The sequence below is a fragment of the Eretmochelys imbricata genome, chromosome 1 (genome assembly GCF_965152235.1).
Source record: "Eretmochelys imbricata isolate rEreImb1 chromosome 1, rEreImb1.hap1, whole genome shotgun sequence".
Classification (NCBI taxonomy): Eukaryota; Metazoa; Chordata; order Testudines; family Cheloniidae; genus Eretmochelys; species Eretmochelys imbricata.
The window spans coordinates 189444530-189458227 of NC_135572.1; positions in this window are offsets into that span (position 1 = coordinate 189444530).

Below are 13698 nucleotides of genomic sequence, written 5' to 3' on the forward strand. Positions count from 1 at the left end.
ACTAAATTTAACAATCAGTGTATCATTATACAAAAATATGTACTGGATTTGACCAACTCTCTAGAAATAAAGTGGGATGATACGAAATCAGGGATGTTAAAAAATAAAATCGCAAAACTGAAGCTAGCAGAGAGGTAAAAAATGAAGCTGACGATTAAGCTTAACAGAGAATTAAAATAAATGATGAAGGAGAATTGGAGGAAATTATAGCAAAAAGAATTGCAGAGATTGGAACTTCTTAAACTTAATATATGTTCTACAAGTATCATAACCATAATGACAACATTACAGTTTGATTACATATTATGAACACTGCTGCTGTTCAAGGCATTCAAACATTGCCAGCCTCTAGTCTTGGTCTTCACCTCCAAGCTCTACTTTCTCAGTCCTACCTTGCAATCCACCAGACCTGGTTTTTGTCCCCTCTGCATTTGAATCAGATGGCTTCCTACTCCACACTGCCTAGGTGCTGGCAGGCAGTGCCAGGTTTACAATGGGTCCAGTGGCTCCATGGAGCCAGGCCCATGCTCAGAAGGGGCCACAGCCTACTCCGCCTGCACTGCGCCCCAAGACCCCCACCAACCACTTGCTCTTCTCAGCCTGCCCGCCAGCTGGCCGAGGGCTCCTCTCCACCCCCTGGTCCCACCCCGTGCTCCTCTCAGCCCCCTGATCAAACCCCAGTGCAGTCTCTGCTACCCACCATCTGTGAGGCCCCACCTGTCTCCCCAGAGCTGAGCTGCCTGGGACTGGCACAGTGCAGAGGACTTGGCTGGGCCCCTCCACGCAAGTGTGTCTTAAGGGACCCCAGCCGGGGCAGGTCCTGGCCTGGCTGATTGTGCCACTCCCGAGGGGCTGGAGCAATTCCCGGCCCTAGGACCAGCCCTGGCTGTGCTACTGGCTCAGCCCGGCAGACACAGTCGCCTCCCAGCCAGGCCGGTGAGAACAGCCGAGAGGCAGGGCTTGGGGGTGTGGGTCTGGGGGGAGTCTGGGAGGGGTGCTGGGCTGTGAAGGCACAGGGAAGATCCGTGTGTGTTGGGGCAGTAGGGAGTGGGGGATCTGTGTGGGGGTTCTGTGGGGCGTGTTGGGCAGTTGTGGTGGGGCTGCGGGCAGAGGTGGTGTTGTGCAGGGCACTGTGGATTTGTGGGTGGGTCTGGGGGGGCGCTGGGAATAGTGGGTCTGAGGGGCCTCTGGCCATAGGGAGTAGGAGGTGTTGGGAAGTGGGGCTGTGTGGCGTGGCATGGGCCTAACCCCAAAGGCCACTGTGGGTCTGGCAACTGCTGGTTTGTAATGCCCTCACATTGGGTGGGGCGGTGCTTCCCCTGCCACGCCATGCCCCATTGCCTCTGGCTGGCCCCTCTGTCTGTGGACTGACCTCCCCACGCCATGATCAGTTGCCTCCATGGGGGCCCACAAATATATTTGGCGCCGGGCCCCCAAAAGGTTAATCTGGCCCTGCTGGCAGGCGGTCACTGAGAAAACAGGAGAGATTGACTCTCTGCTCAGTTCTGGTACCGAGCCTGGAACAGCCATTTTTACAGGGAAAGTCTGACTTTGTCCTATAGTCCTCAGCAGGAGGGAACATGCTCAGCTGGTCTGTGGAGATGATATATATGCAGTCCTGTCACGTGTACAAGCTGTGAGGGGGTATAGCATGTTCAGTTGCTCTGTGGGGCTGGCACATGCATAGTCTGGTCAGCACTAGGAGGTACGAGATGAAGGAACATGCTCAGTATGTGTGGGGATGACACATGCGCAATTAAATCAACACTAGGAGCCACCAGAGGCTTGAGCATGCTCAATTAGGGTGGAATCTTTCGGGTTTTAGCTGCTAAGCGCTGGCAAGTCTACAATGAACATGTGTGAAATGCAATTTTTCAACGTGTTCCAAAGCATGGGGATGCTACAGCTTTCCAAAGAAAGGGTGGTTTTTAATGTTACAAAAATATTGCCAACGTATTTTTTCATAGCCTCATTTTTGGAGACATATGAACCAATTTGACTGAAATTTTCCAAATAAATTCAGTCTGAGACATTCACCCACATGGTAAATATTAGCTCAAACATTTAAAGTTTGGAAAAGTTTTATAAAAAACTCAAAACTGGATCTTAAATTGGGAAGTGTTGGGCAACCTTAATAGGCAGTGCCTATATTATATTTAATATTCTATATTATATTATTTTTCCATATTATGGAAACAAAATGTTTCTATGGCTTCAAATAAAAAATATTCAGAATTTGTGTTTTGTGGGAAATTTTAGCTTTTTTGTTCTGATTCAGAACCCAAATAAATTTTGAAGTGTCAGAATTTCTCACAGAAAGGAAATTCCATTTTTGACCCGTTCTAATTTGTATACCAAAGAAATTTGTGAATTTTCCAGCTGTTGTGCAAATCAGCTGCACTTTAAGATACATATGGATGATATTTAGTACTCAGGTGCTGCTCAGAGTTTGAAGGGGCTTAAAATGTAGTAGAGCCAGTTGAATAGTGGAAAAATATTTACAGAAAACTACCAAGTGGTAGAAAAATTATGAATTACTGAGCTAATGCTATTTGACTGCTTATAGAGCTGACTGAATAGTGAACAAAATTAGTCATTAATAACTGTTCTGTGAAAACAATGCCAACAGTTATAATGAATATTTTCAAATTATTCAACCAGCTCTATATTCTGTAGACTGTTGGAATGTAGTCCAAATGCATAGACTTGAGACAACAAATGCTAGAGATGCTTAGACATCATACATCACAGACATATGTTGAGAGTGTTGAACAATGACATAAGCAAAACACTCAAAAGTTGCTAGAACTACAAACAAAAAAGACTTCAGGTCAGACTGCACTCTCAGATATATAAACAGGCCTCAGGCAGAAGACACTTGTGAAATGGGCACTTGAGTTGAAGCAGAATTTGCCAGTGAATTGTACTCAGCTATATATACACACCTTAGAAGTAATGTCTGAATTAAATGGAATCTCACAGGAATAACGGAACAGAATCTCTAATGCCTACCAATGATGAACAGAGTTATTCTTAGACAAGAATGGTGCATCCACAAATGAATTTGTTGAAAATTTGGTAACAAAATCATAATTGGAATGAAGGACATCGATGGAAAAGAGAAGAAGGTTGGATTACCTTGCTACCAGGCACTAAAAGTTTCATAGTACGCTTAGGTTTGTTTCACAACGCCTATTTTCCATAAAACCATGTTGACTGACATTATATCCCTATCCTTTAATTCTTTATTAATTAAGTCCAGTATGAACATTTCCATTATTTTCCCTAGGATTGATGTCAGGCTGACGGGTTGACAGTAACCTGGGTGATCCTGCTTGCCCTTTTTGAATATTGACATAACATTAACACTCTTTCTGTCTTCTGGAATTTCCCTGGTATTGCAAGATTTATTAAAAATTGACATAAGCAGGCCAGAGATTCTCTAGGACAACTCTTTTAGGATTCTTGGATGCAAGTTATCAAAGCTTCTTGATTTAAAAATGTCTGTCCCTGGGAGATGATGTTTAACATCCTCCTTGGTTATTAATGAACTAGAAAGTGCTTTATCATCCTCATGTGATACAATTACATCATCCTACTTTTTCATTCCACTCCATTGATTAAATTTATCTTTTTACAGCATAATCAAGTCTGAAAGAGTTACTTCATGATGATCTGAAGGTGTCAGAAATTAAAGTACACTAGGTTCACTTTCACTACTGCCAAATAGAGATGAAGTGCTCACTCAGCATTTAGAACCAATATTTTATGAAGGGTTCTCTTCAAATCTGTTTATTGTAGATATTCTTGACTACTAGATATACAAAGTTGCATGTATATCTGCTACTGAGAAGGTTCCAATGCTGTCATTAGCACTCAAGATTATTATATGGCTCTAGGACACTCTGGAACAGTTTAAGCTCTATAAAAATTATTAATAGCTTGAGGCAGAAATAATATTGTTCTCATTATTCATTCTATGGTCTTTTAAAGGGAAGCTGTACACTTCTCCCAGACTGGTACACTTACTTTTTTTCATTTTCCCTCATATTTTCCATAGTGACTTTAATGTTAACAAAAGGTAGAGAGGGACAATCCAGAATGACAAACCCCACTGCCCACAAGACAAGCACAACATTGACAACAGGCAGCACAACTTTCCTCATACTGTCTCAAGTCCTGACCTGGAGGTAACCCTTGTAATAGCAAGCAAGTATTTCAATTTCTATACCCATTGACTCCATACGCTCATTATTCCTGTTTGTGGTTCCAGCATGTGCAATTATGACAGGGTTGTATATGAGATACGTATTTATCCATTAGGAAATGGATTTTTTTTTAAAAAAATCACCCAGCTTCCTTCAGCTGATAATGATTTTGGGTGACTGCTAATCTGTCTCAGATTTCAAGTACTGACCTATAGCTGAAAAGCTCCATTATCTGTACTTTGAGCCATGCTATTCAATTTTACTGGGGGGCGGGCGGGAGAAAGGGAAATCAATCTTATTAAAATTTGACATCATTTTGATACTGCATACTTGTGCTATGTGGACAAAGAATACAGTTTCTTTTTAAAAATAGCATGAAACAGACCAAGCTTGTACATTTCACAAGCTGGAGAAATGGACTGATACATGATATCAAAAAAGGTAACTTGCTCTTAAAGTTCACAGACATGCATGAAACATGCTATAAAATTCTGCAATCCCTGTCATTTTCTTTTGGAAATCTAAACTTTTAGTGACAGAAAGTAGTAAATATAACTTAATAGAGGGTGCAGCCCAGGAATTGTTGGATAGTGTCTTCTTCCAACATAAGATGTTTTTAAAATATCTGGGATTGTTGAATGATCTGTTATGACCCACATCTTATAGACATAAATATATTTCTGATAAAGTGACTTGTAGTTAGGATGCTATTTTCTGTATCTTCAAGCATAATTAAGAAGTCTGCTCTGAGTTTGACAGCCAAACAACTAAGCAGCAACACACGATAAAATCTAGCCCCATTTATGCAGCTAGCTAATGGTTAGAAATCGGTGGCTGATGAATGTGAGTCTGGACAAACATCCCACCCAAGATCCACCCAGTGAGGTCTATGTTGCAAGAATGCCTGTTTCAGGTTGATTTCTGATTCATTGCTTGTGCACAGAAATGTGTGGACAATTATCTCATCTGTCCACAGATCTTTTTAACAGTAGAAACTAGCTCTTAGGATGGTTGCAATTTATTTTTGAACTCACCATTCCATTAAGATAAATGAGTGAGTTCACTCCTCTGTCAATACTATTGTTTCAGTCTGTCTTGCCCAGATAGAACAAGACACTGTGCATTGATTTACTGAGTGAAGGGTAAGAACCTAAGAGTCTAGGAACTATATTAAAAAATTTAAAGTTTTATTTTTTTAAAGGAAAAGAACCCTTACCTATTCTGAATCTATGGATTTACTTAGTCCTTTAATAGTATACTCCAGTTTTTGACATGACACTGAAAAACATCATTTCAGAGGATTAACTGCAAACACTGCATTAAAGGCTCTTTTTGTTGCCATGGTGGGATACAAAAATGAAATAAATTACTCTATTTTTCTCTTTAAAGAATATTCCTTTGTGATTCTTCCAGACTTTTGATATTGTTGACCTATGTCTTCACCATTTGCAAATATGTATTGAAAGATAAGAGGTCAAAGACATCAAATCTTAAAACCAAACTCAAGACTCAATGGAACTTAATGAGCCTATTTTTAACTATGATTTACCCAACTCCATTTTCAAAATTAATATTCTGAAATGTTGCCATATGAAAACTTGAGTATAGAAATGTCTTATTTTTTCTTTAGTGCACTACAGCAGATTTCAAAAATTTCTTATAGGTTCTTAACATCTTAACACATTAATAGATATTAATCTTAACATCTTAACACATTAATAAATATTAATCTAATTTGAACTATTTCCTACAAAAACCTTTATCCTTAGTCCAAGTAATCAGGCTTTAAATTTTTCAAAGTGACTACATACTTTGCTTTATTAACTATATATATTTGTATGCCTGGATAGGCCTTATAATGTAGTAGACTTTAGTATGCACTAGCAAGAAGGTGAAGTAAAAGACAAACAATATTGTGCTGCCATGGAAGATTTGTGTTTTCCATGCAAAAGAGGATATGTACTCAATGGTTTTTGTAAGGTTATAAATTGTAAAAATCATAATCCCTGAGCTTTTAAAAAATGTATTATAGAAAAGTTAAAGGGTCATTATCAACTTAATTGCTAATAATTTTAAAAACATGTATTAAGTAATTTCAGATACTATACCTGCCCCTCATTCCTCATGCAAATTTTTGCATTTTTATTATAATACTTTCCCATGTCTAAAAATGTTATTCTCTTCTATTCTTGTGATAAAAATCCATTAAAAATGTATTGTACTGAGGAAAAATTAAATTGATTATATACAAAGTGCTGTCAAATCCATGATTTTTTTAAAAAAAAATCCTTTCCTCTAATCTTTTCCTACTTCTTAGGTATTCCTTATAATGATAATGGTTAAAAATATTTCAGATAAATAACATTTAAGATGTGTCCCTTTAAACTGCCCTTCAACTATTTGATTTTACGCCTACACTAAAATTATATCACATGAAGTTGAGTCATGCCAAAATATCCCAAACAGTTAAGGATTAAATATATCACACATGTCCTCCAATATTTTGGCAGAAAAAACGTACATTAACAATGCAGTTAAGGAAATGCTCTGTTCTACTCAGATGTTGGATGGCATGCAATATAGTACGTTTCACCTTCAGCTATGTTTGTTTCCTTTTAATTTCTTTGAAAAAAATCTTAATGTTCCTTGAATACACAGTATATTTTCTACGGATCTTTTTAAATAGAGTGATTACTGTGTAGAGTCACTTTTGGTACAGAGACTACATTTTAGCATGGACTACGCTGTAGCCAAGGGGGTAAAATATATTGTGTCAAGTAATACATAACTGGCATGTACCTGCAATAACAAATTAAAAGAGCATTTTGGGCAGCCAAGAATTGCCACACGTGCAAAATAAAAACGTCATCTTGAGATCTTTATATGATTTCTCAATAAAAGGAGCAGTCATCTCATTTTAGATGCTGTGAGCTTCCAAAATTATTTTTGAGTGTGCTTTTTGAGTTAAATAAGAGGAAATCTTATCTTTCAAATTTTCATCTTATAATTCAAATTTTAAATAAAAATATGCTACCATTCTGTGCTAACTTTCAGCCTAGACCAAGTTCTACTGTACAGTTATGTACCTATGAAAACAGACATTGATATAGAAAGCCCATTACGATCTTAATTACATCAGGACTAAGATCCCTTTCTACAGTACATGCTCTAATATTGCTATCATAGGGCAAAAAAGTCCCTTTAATATCACACCAATTTCATTCAGGATGGTACACTTTTCTACTCATTGTATGTTCAGGTTCAGTCTTACCCCTTTTGAAATCCAGGAAAGGTGGGGGTTTTTGTGGACTTCGGTAGGTATATGATTGGTCCCTTACTGCAAAAGAAAATAGTTCTAATATTCAACCTCCTCCACACACACCCCCACCTCTCTCACACGCACACTATAGGCTTCCTTCCCAGAAATACTAAGTTTTAGAGTCATCTACTTGCCTTTGAGGGAGTTACCTGCCAAATCATTCATAGAGAACAAATGAAAAAGACAGGTATTTGTGTTTCCTATTATCTGTACCAGAAACAATCAACCCACCCAAGAGAAATCCCTACAGAGAAGACACTGGTTGTATTTTACAGAAATGGACAAAATATTTAATCTATTTGCTGCCTGTACCTATGGATCTCACTTGAACTTAAAGGAAGAGCTGAAGTCTTCAAGAGTTTCATTGAGGTTTTTAATCAGTGCCACATTTCCTGCTCACTGAGAGTATTTCCCTTGAGAGCACTGGACCTGCCACTGTCGGTGGGGCTGCAGAATCCCCCTGAACTTGTTCCTCTTCTTGGTGCTTTAGCATTGAAACATTGCCCATCAGGCCCCTAAGTGGGGCAGCCAATTCGCCCTCTCAGAAGAGGGCGAGCAAAGTACCCCCAGCCCTGCAGGATAAGCATATTGCTACCGTCATTGCCATGGCTACTGCCAGCTCCCCAGCACCCGACTGCCAGAGCCAGGTGCCTAGAGGTAAGAAAAGTTGATCTGAGCAAAGCCACACAGAGTGATGCCTTCCCATCCCGCCACGCCGCTCTTTACCTTGGTTGCTGGAGACTTGGCTGCAGCCCGCCGGGCACGCCGTCAGCAAAGGGAAGAACAGGCCAAATTTCCAGAGCAAACTTCTCGCTTCACCACCCCCCATGGCTGGTGCCGGCGCCCCCTGGTCCTTGCCCCGGGAAGGCGGGGCGGGCTTCAGGTCCTCTTCCTCCTCCAGGCCAGCGGGAAACGCTGCTGCCCCCAACGCCGGAGGGCAGGGTCCAGTCGGCCAGGTGCCTCCGATAGAGCTGCCGCCAGGTGCTGCAGAGGCTGGAGTGATGGCATCCACTGGTGGGGTCCCGGGGCGGGAGGTCAGGAGGCGGTGGCCGCGGGAGGGGTAGCCACAGCGGCCAGAGGGCTGGAGCTGCCGTCCTGGCTGCGCCGGGGGGCGGGGGGGCGTCACTGGAGCGCAGCCGCTGGCGGGAGCCGGGCCAGCTCCGGGAACTTTGCCTCGGGGCGTGGGAGCTCGCTGCCCTCCCGCCCGGGCTGCCGCCGCCCGCCCCGTCAGCCCCGCAGCCGCTTCGGCACCGGCCCCCACAGCGGCGGCAGCCTCCTGCTGGGGAGCATCCCCATCCCGCCTCCGCACCGCCTGGCCCCCCCACCAGAGCCGACGCGGTTCAGCCTCCTCCTCCCCCCCCAGCCAGGAGGGAGCTCGCTGCCGGCCGAGCCCCCCCGCCCCGGGCCGAGGCGGGAGGCCGCTGAAGACAGCTGGACAGCTCCCCGAGCCGCCTCGCAGCGCGGCAAAACTTGCAGCGCGGCGGAGCCCCGGCGCCTGCCCCCCGGGCGGTCTCTTGCTCGCTCGCTCGCTCTGTGGCGGGGCGCGGGCAGCAATCCGGCGGCGCTCGGTGCGGTGGCGGCGGCGGCGGCGGCTCTCTCCCGGGCTGCCTTGCCTTCAGGTCGGCTGCAGCCTCGGGTCCCCTCTGCCGCCTCTGGGGCGATCACCCCTCATTAGCGCCTGCGGGATGGCTCCGAGCTGGCGCCGGACGTGCAGAGCCGGGGGGTCTCCCCGGGCAGGCGGACATTGCAAGCAGCGGGCACTGCCCGCTGCAGAAATCCCCCCTCCTCCCCCCCGAAAAAGAAGCGGATCGCAATAACGCGGCGGGTCCCTAAATGTGGGCACAATGTGGCAGGTGGAGTGGGGAGGGGGGGAGGTGCAAAGCAAGAAAGAGCTCGGACTCTCGCTGGCCCCTCCTCAGCGGCTCTCCTGAGAAGAGGTGATCCTGAGTGCCTGCGTGTGCGTGTGTGTGCAGCAAGCGGCGAAGAGCTTTCCGAGCCTGGAAGCTGCTCGCAGCCCGCAGGTCATATGCAGCCTGTTCAGCACTAGAGGGGGTTAGTTGACAAGACAAAAATCCCTCCACTTTGCTGGGGGACGGGGGACTGAGCATTAACATATTTTAAGAGGAGAGATGCGCTTATACTAAACTTAAGTCATTTTTAAAGGCGTACTAGTCAACCTTGCAGCGTATTGTGCAATGTGGTTGTTCTTTTTAACTGTCTCGCTCTTTTCTTAAAGAATTTGTTTTCCTTAGAACAAGTTGTTCCCATTTTCGTCAGAATAATATAAGGGCCAAAGAACGAATGGGAAGACAGAGAGTGTGCGCATATATATCTGGGAGAGCAGGAATAATTTTACATGAGGGCATTTTTACTAATGAATATGGAACAAAAGAAAAGGAATCTGTTGCCCAGCTGGACAACAATTTATCAACTATGATGTTATCAAGCATTTTAGGAAACCTATGCTTACTATTTACTAGATATAATGCCTTTTAAAGGAAAAAGTCACTCAGTTCACACAATACATCCCAGCTACAAATATTTTGGGCATATAGGTCTGAAGAAAAACGAACTGTAGATTCTTTCTAATTCAGCTAGCTACACTCTCTCTCTTTCTCTCTCTCTCTCTCTCTCTCTCTCTCTCTGTATCCTCCCCACAGCAACAAAAAAGGATGCTACTTTGTATTTGTGGAAGTATGAAGCATAAGTAATTTTGGGGAATGTGTATATATTGATCAGATCTACATGGTCCACCTCAGAGGTTAATACAATATAACCCTGTGCATGACAAGAGGTATTACCTGAACTTTTGTTTTGAGGTGGATTCAATATTTTAACTACTGCACTTAAAAATAACCCTTTTATATACTGGGTCACTCACCCTTGTTATTTGTTTTGCCATTAATCCACGTTTGGCACTGTTTAAGGGAAATATTTGAGTTCCTGAATTTGTAGAGCTTGAGAAAAAATATAAAAATACAAACAAATGTGGGAGCCTAACATTAGGTGACCAAACCCATATTCATACACTAAATAAAATTAATCTAATTTTCACAGGTGCTGAGCAACTATCAATCCCATTTAAGTCAATGGGAAGGTCAGGTAGAGGTGCACAGCACGGCAGAAAATCCAGCAATTTTTACTTAGATACCTAAGTATGATTCAGAATATAAAGCATTTCATGGAAATGACTGTTCTGTGATACAGGAATTTAAAATACTTACAAGAATTAAATTTAGAATCAGTTATCTTACTAAGGTTTTCTTTAAAATAGCTATTTAAAGTAATTTATCTTTTCTTATACTGTGAATGAACTAAAATACATTTCCAAGTCTTTTAGGCAACACTTTTGTGATACATATTGACCCTAAACTAAGTTAATCTTTCACACGTCATTAGCTTAGATAACAACCTATTATGAAGTAAAACAGTTGGGTAAATATTAGTGTCTTGCTCTAGTTTCATTTTGGAGGCATGAGGAGAAAGTTAGATTCTGTTTTTAGAATTTCATCAGCTATATGGAAGCCACAATTAAAATACCTTTATAATTACATCATTACTGTTTTTTTAAGGACATTGTAATGAAACAAAGAAATAGTAGGTTTCAGAGTAGCAGCTGTGTTAGTCTGTATTCGCAAAAAGAAAAGGAGTACTTGTGGTACCTTAGAGACTAACAAATTTATTTGAGCATAAGCTGTAGCTCACGAAAGCTTATGCTCAAATAAATTTGTTAGTCTCTAAGGTACCACAAGTACTCTTTTTTTAAAGCAATAGTAGTATTTTAATAAAATTTTAGTTCTATTATTTCAGGAGAATTCAGATCTCTCAGATATTGCAAATGTATATTTGCTTTTGTTCTTGTTTCAACAAGATGCCTTACAACCAGATTGTCACAGGAAGCACTTAATTCACAAAAAATAAAAAGGTGCCTCCTTTTACGTGTCATTTAGCCTCATTCCTATCCATGAGAGTTGTCTGTTCATTAATTAAAACACATTTTAAAAATATTGTAATATAGTGGCCAATTAAAATATATTGTAAAATTATAACGCAGTAATACAAATATTGTGATTAAGGTGGGCTTCCATCCCTCATTTATGGTTACTATATGCAGATTTTGGCTGTTTAAATTAGTTTTTTCTCCAACAGCATTACCTACACACCACATATGTATATATATGAAAATAAAATACACACTGTTGTATGCCTTCCTCAGAGGTGGCTGTATGACTTAAAAGGAAGTTGCTTACTGTACATCAACTATCCTTACTTGTGAAGAATAAATCCAAATTAAATTAAAAACGCTAAAAAATTCTGGTTTACAACCTTTTTATTTTTACATGTAGTTAAATAATGTAAAAAGGAGTCAGTAAAGGATATGATAATATCACTGCAAAATCTTTGTATGTATGTTTTCTTAAACATGTAAAGTGCAGTCTGACCTCTAGGTAACCTTGAATTCTACAAGCTACAGGGAACAGTTATGTAAGAGAACAGTTAAAAGGGTAACACTTTATCTTAAGTGTCCATTAACTAATGCCTAGCTAGATGGTGAATTTCTGCAAAACTACTATGAAGGCAAACCTAACATTCATATAAATGCTAGACGAAATGTCCTATTGCCATGAATTTCAAGTGCAGTCTTAATCAGACACTTTGTTTTATTTAAACACAAACACACTAAGCATAAAAGAATACGGAAATACAAACACTCTAGGCATAAATATACTGGGTCTCTATAATTTGCCTACTCAGAGATTTCTGAAAAGTAACTCAGAAACTATCTTAAATAGTGGAACAGGTGGGACATTAAACTTTAAAAAACAGCAATAAAGCACAAGAAGGGGGATAGAACTTTGTAGTCACCTCACAACAGAAACAAAGATTCCTAATTAGCATATTCTTAATGAATCAAGGAAGTTGCACCCCTTTAAGCCAGAGCTGAATTTGGCCCATCACTTCAACAGAAAAAATGCTGTTTGATTTTTTCCTGTATTTTTTGAATGTGATATACTCTGCAAAACTGATTTTTTTCCCCTTTTTGGTTGGTGCACTGCAAAAAAACCAAACATTTAACTAAGATAATATCAAATTAAACTCAATATAATAGAAGGTAAACAGACTTAGCCTTGTCTTTAGTAAAAATATATAGAATGTATCTTAAATTTTGTTCATGACAATAAACTGTAGTGTGAACTAACAACAGATATAGTTACAATATTTTACTATTTTCTCCACATATTTTTACATACAGAACTTGTTAAAGATAAAATAAAATCTTGACTAAAAAGTTGGGGTGTCTTGAGGATAGATCTACTGTAGTCATTAAATACAATTGTCTTTGGGGAGTTGATTGGATTTAGCATTTTTTAAAATATTGTCATAGTTGAGCCAAAAGTTTGAATAATTATCCAGGATTAAAAAACAGACCATTTTAGTAAATAAATAATTAATCTGGAGTATATAAACTGAACAAAGTAATTGAAATATGGCTTTAAATCTAATATATTGATTCCATAAAACTGTCTGTCCTATTAACATTCTTAATTAATTAAGTATACTGTTGAGTTGTTCGCTCTACCACCAACAATTTTACAGAATAGGTCACATGTTCAAGATTCTAAAATTACACTTTTCCATACAAATGAATTTTACATGAGTTCTATTGTTGTATAGAATTGTTGCTGCAGTGAGTAGTGCTGTTAGTTTAACACAGCCCTTACCTTCTAGCAAATTTAATAGTAAACTGTTACTAATACAGGACAAATAGTTTTCCCCCTATTACCACCATACTCTTTTTGACAGTGTAAAATATTGCCGCGGTATGTGTAAAAATGTAATCAGCAAGGCAAGTGTTTCTTTTGTTCAGTACTTGCAGGTTTTAGTCGTTTTCTAAGTTCACAAAAATCTAAAAGGCAGAAAAAGGCAGAAAAAAATATTTTAAAGGTGAAAAAAAAACAACCCCCACCAGCACATTTTCCAAAAAAGACAACTTGATAAATCAAGCTAAGATTTTTTTTAAGTGATTACTACACAAGTAGATAAAAATACTAAGCTTGGACAGAATAATGTTCAAATTCTGACGTTGCAAAATGTTATTAGCTGTAAAGAATTTTTAACCTTTCACAAATTCAAAATAGCAGAAAAATAAAGACTACAATTCATAGTTTA